Here is a 6,000-nt window from a genome sequence, read left to right as displayed (position 1 = left end):
TCGCTCAGTTGTGTCTGACTCTTTGTGACCCCATGAATCGCAGCATGCCAGGCCTCCCTGTCCATCACCAACTCCCGGAGTTCACCCAAACTCACGTCCAATGAGTTGGTGACGCCATCAAGCCATCTCATTCTCTGTCATCCCCTTCTCCTCCTGGCCCCAATCCCTCCTAGCATCAGAGTCTTTTCCAGTGAGTCAACTCTTCGCATGAGGTGGCCAAAGTACTGGAGTTTCAGCTTTAGCATCAGTCCTTAGAAAGAACACCCAGGACTGATCTCCTTTAGGATGGACTGGTTGGATCTCCTTGCAGTCCAAGGGACCTTCAAGAGTCTTCTCCAACACCACAGTTCAAAAGCATCAATTCTTCTGTGCTCAGCTTTCTTCACAGTCCAACTCTCACATCCACACATAACCACTGGAAAAACCATAGCCTTGACTAGACAGACCTTTGTTGACAAAGTAATGTCTCTGGCTTTTTAATATGCTGTCTAGGTTGGTCATAACTTTGCTTCCAAGGAGTAAGCATCTTTTAAGTTCATGGCTGCAATCACCATCTGCAGTGATTTTGGAGCCCCAAAAAATAAAGTCAGCCACTGTTTCCACTGTTTGCCCATCTATTTGCCATGAAGTGATGGGACCAGATGCCATGATCTTCGTTTTCTGAATGTTGAGCTTTAAGCCAACTTTTTCACTCTCCACTGTCACTTTCATCAAGAGGCTTTTGAGTTCCTCTTCACTTTCTGCCATAAAGGTGGTGTCATCTGCATATCTGAGGTTATTGATATTTCTCCTGGACATCTTGATTCCAGCTTGTGCTTCTTCCAGCCCAGCGTTTCTCATGATGTACTCTGCATATACCTTAAATAAGCAGGGTGACAATATTACAGCCTTGACGTACTCCTTTTCCTATTTGGAACCAGTCTGTCGTTCCATGTCCAGTTGTAACTGTTGGTTTCTGACCTGCATATAGGTTTCTCAAGAGGCAGGTCAGGTGGTCTGGTATTCCCATCTCTTGAAGAATTTCCCACAGTTTATTGTGATCCACACAGTCAAAGGCTTTGGCATAGACAAAGCAGAAACAGATGTTTTTTCTGGAACTCTCTTGCTTTTTTGATGATCCAGTGGATGTTGGCAATTTGATCTCTGGTTCCTCTGCCTTTTCTAAAACCAGCTTGAACATCTGGAAGTTCACATTTCACGTATTGCTGAAGCCTGGCTTGGAGAATTTTGAGCATTACTTTACTAGCGTGTGAGATGAGTGCAATTGTGCGGTCATTTGAGCATTCTTTGGCATTGCCTTTCTTTGGGATTAGAACGAAAACTGACCTTTTCCAGTCCTATGGCCACAGCTGAGTTTTCTAAATTTGCTGACATATTGAGTGCATCACTTTCACAGCATCATCTTTCAGAATTTGAAATAGCTCCACTGGAATTCCATCCCCTCTGCTAGCTTTGTTTGTAGTGATGCTTCCTAAGGCCCACTTGACCTCACATTCCAGGATGTCTGCCTCTAGGTGAATGATCATACTATCGTGATTATCTGGGTCATGAAGATCTTTTTTGTACAGTTCTTCTGTGTATTCTTGCCACCTCTTCTCAATATCTTCTGCTTCTGTTAGGTCCATACCATTTCTGTCCTTTATTGAGCCCATCTTTGCATGAAATGTTCCCTTGGTATCTCTAATTTTCTTGAAGAGATCTCTATTCTTTCCCATTCTGTTGTTTTCCTGTATTTCCTTGCATTGATCACTGAGGAAGGCTTTCTTATCTCTCCTTGCTATTTTTGGAATTCTGCATTCAGATGCTTATATCTTTCCTTTTCTCCTTTGCTTTTTGCTTCTCCTCTTTTCACAGATTATTTGTAAGGCCTCCTCAGACAGCCATTTTGCTTTTGCATTTCTTTTCCATGGGGATGGTCTTGATCCCTGTCTCCTGTACAATGTCATGAACCTCCATCCATAGTTCATCAGGCACTCTGTTTTTCAGATCTAGTCCCTTAAATCTATTTCTCACTTCCACTGTGTAATCATAAGGAATTTGATTTAGGTCATACCTGAATGGTCTCATGGTTTTCCCTACTTTCTTCAATTTAAGTCTGAATTTGGCAATAAGAAGTTCATGATCTGAGCCACAGTCAGCTCCTAGTCTTGTTTTTGCTGACTGTATAGAGCTTCTCCATCTTTGGCTGCAAAGAATATAATCAACCTGATTTCGGTGTTGACCATCTGCTGATGTCCATGTGCAGAGTCTTCTCTTAATGATAGTAGTACTATTTTAAACTGCCAAGGTATGGAAGCAACCCAAGTGTCTACCAACAGATTAATGGATAAAGAAGATACATATTTGTAAAATGGAATACAACTTGGTCATAAAAAAGAATAAAATTCTGCCATTTGCAGTAACATGGATGGACTCAGAGGTCATTTTGCTAAATGAAGTGTCAGACAAAAAGGCAAATACTGAATGATATCACTATATGTGGATTCTAAAAAATGCAACAAACTAGTGAATATTACAAAAAAGGGGAAGACTTATACAGAACAAACTAGTGGTTATCAGTGTGGAGGGGGATTAATACAGGAGTGAGAGAGTGGGAGGCACAAACTATAGGCTCAGTGATGTACAGCATGGGGAATATGTCTAATATTATGTAATATCAGTAAATGGGAAGTAATATTTAAAAATGGATAAAATACTTTAAAAATGGAAAAAGCAATAATTCTTTTAGTAGATATCAACTTTATTTTTACCTATGCCCCTCTTCTTTTAAGTCATGTTTACATCACTAACAGTTTTAATTCTATATAATCATTAAATTTGTTTTAATGGTTTCCACTTTTATTTTGAGGAATCTTCAATTACTTCACAGATGTAGCATCAGCAATTATTTAAATTTTTGCTAATTGCTTAATTAGAAGAGATTTCCTTTTCATTTTAACTCTTCTGACCACAAACTCTGTTGGCTAAAGCAAATCAAACCACAAGGCCAGCCCATCAAGGGAAGGGAAATAAACTCATCTATTCGTTTGTAAGATCTGGAGAGTCATTCTGCATTTTAACCTTTCCAGTACCTACCCACCCTCAGAAAAGACTACTATGAAATCAATGGTGTGCCTTAAAATTGATGGCTTCTTAGAAGGGGGTTTGCTACATATACAGTAATGCCAGTTTAGCTCTCTCACACATTAATCCTTCATTAGAAACTACTGAGTATTTGTGTTCAATACACTGTACTAGGTGTAAAAGATATTAGCAGTGAGTAAGATAGATGTGATTCTGGTCCTTATCTAACTTACCTTAGGTCTAGAGTCCATAGTCACAAGGTTCTGTTAATTTGACATTCTAAGTAATCTTGAATCTGATCCATCTTCTCTCTGTTTCCTACCTCTGCTCTGGCTCAAGTCCTTAACATGTCTCACATCTGTAACTGAAAAAACCCCTCCCCACAAATTCATTTTTCCATAACAATCTGTGATTTGATTTCATCACATCTTAAAACTTAATTGGCTCATCCATCAATTCTAAGATGAGGTTCACTGTCTATAAAATATCATGCTCTGTCCTCTGTAGTCAGGTTTCTGCTACCCTTAGGCTATGTCTCTGAACAAGCTTCTTAATTTATCCCCGTGTATCACCGCCCTGAGTTTAGGCTCTGTGCATTTCATGCTATTTTTCTCCTCTCTGCGTTGGTCTATATTATCCTGACAAGCCACTGTCCTTGGTCTTTGGCTTGCCAAATCCTCCTCTTCCTTAAAGGCTTAATTCAGTGTCACCTGCTGGAATTTAGAAGAAGAAACAGAATTGGAGGTTTCAGGAAATACTATGAAAAGGGACATGAAAGCTATGAGGATGGAGCTGGAGGTCAGAATGAAGGAAAGCTGTGTTGACAAATGACAAAGGGCTGGGTTGAAAGGAAAGGGTGCTGGGGCCGTGATGACAGGGTGAAGCCTGGGCACTGGAGAAGGAATAGGACAGGGAGCTCCTAAGGAGGATGGGGAAAAGGAAGACTTATGTGGGAAGTCTTAGAGTGGTGTTTCTGGGACCTGGGAGCAGATTTAGGGAAATGGAAGCAAATGGTGCTTTTCTATGTAGTAATTAAAATTGTCTAGTGTAACAGAGCTGGTTATACATATACCATTTTGGGAAAATATTTCAACACTGTTGTTTTTTAACAGCTGCAAATTCCTGAATTTCTTATTGCTGAATCCTTACTTTGCTTCTAGTTCACATTATTATAAGCAAAGTCGTATGCATTGTCTCTGTAGCTGTATTTTTGCTCAGGGTCACAATAATTTCTTTAAGAGAAATGACTAGGGGTGGGAGAGTGGTTGTGGGAAGGAGGAGTGCCAGGGTAAATGGTATACACCCTTTGAAGGCTTTGGATGGATAGTTTTCAAATTGCTTCAATTAACACTTCTACCACAAGTATATGATGGTACTTGTTACACCACATCCTTATTAACAATGTATATTTTGGGGAAAAAGAGGTCAGTTTTAATTGCATCTTAAGTAGAGAAGACTTCTCACCTTAAGGAAGTGACAGAATGACTGCAGATGTATAGGCATCAAGGGTGAGATAGAGTGAGATCACAAACCAAGTTTGTGCTGCCTCCTGGTGGCACCTAAGAAACCAACATGACAAAAAATGCAGTTAACCAGAAAGGAGACTATGCCAACAAGTCATCAAGGTTAATTTATTTAATGCTAAAGTTCTGGAGAAGGCGGTGGCAACCCACTCCAGTACTCTTGCCTGGAGAATCCCATGGACGGAGGAGCCTGGAAGGTGCAGTCCATGGTGTTGCTGAGTCAGACACGACTGAGTGACTTCACTTTCACTTTTCACTTTCATGCATTGGAGAAGGAAATGGCAGCCCAATCCAGTGTTCTTGTCTGGGGAATCCCAGGGACGGGGGAGCCTGGTGGGCTGCCATCTACGGGGTCGCAGAGTCAGACACGACTGAAGCGACTTAGCAGCAGCAGCAGCAAAGTTCTAGAAAATCGGCAGTAGAAGTCTAGAAAAAAAATGGAGCTAACTTTAGGATATTGGAGGATACGGGAACTAGAGGAAAAATATTCTTACCCACATGTATCACACATGGCATGCTATACTCATAAATGATTAAACTGAATGATTAAAAAAAATAAATGGCATGTTCTGAGGACGGATCATGTACAGCTTCCATGAAAAGGGGTGATGGAAATGACTATATTTTATATGTTTTCCTACAAGATGGTAAAGGCCATGAGGCACAAAAATTTAAGAGACTTGCCCAGTTTATAGTCTTCTGGAGTTAAGTATTTCACTGAAAAGAACACGGTGCTTCCCAGATGGCGCTAGTGGTAATGAACCTGCCTGCCAACGCAGGAGATGTAACAGACGTGGGTTTGATCCCTGGGTCAGGAAGATCCCCTGGAGGAGGGCATGGCAACCCATTTGAGTATTCTTGCCCAGAGAATCCCATGGACAAAGGAGTCTGACAGGCTGCAATTCATAGGGTTGGATAGAGTTGGACACAACTTAGCATGCAAGCATAATAGCAGCTGGGTATTTCGGATTTTAGACTGGTTTGGTGTAGCAGGGTTATTTTTACTCTTGTATGTTTCCTGTGTGCAAGACACTGTGCTCCTTACTCAGGACAAAAGAGGAAAGGAAAAGAGGTGCAAAAACAAATGACACAGTTGTGGTCCTAATCGGAATTGTTAATACACTGTTCTTTTCAAGGGTTCCATCCTCTGCTTTGCTCACATGTTCCAGATAATCTCATCTAACTCCCAGACTGCAGATACCACCTAGACAGTAATGTATTTGTTCATTCAACTTCTCACTTAAAGATTCACTGAGGAAAAATAATATGCTCACTATTATTTCTATGAGACTTGATGTTGCAGGAGAAACAGACACTAATAATCATATAATTATGCAGATGAAACCCCCCTTATGGCAGAAAGTGAAGAAGTACTAAACAGCTTCTTGATGAAAGTGAGAGAGGAGAGTGAAAA

Source organism: Bos taurus, chromosome 11, assembly GCF_002263795.3.
Source record: "Bos taurus isolate L1 Dominette 01449 registration number 42190680 breed Hereford chromosome 11, ARS-UCD2.0, whole genome shotgun sequence".
NCBI classification, from domain to species: domain Eukaryota; kingdom Metazoa; phylum Chordata; class Mammalia; order Artiodactyla; family Bovidae; genus Bos; species Bos taurus.
This window is presented reverse-complemented; position numbering follows the sequence as displayed.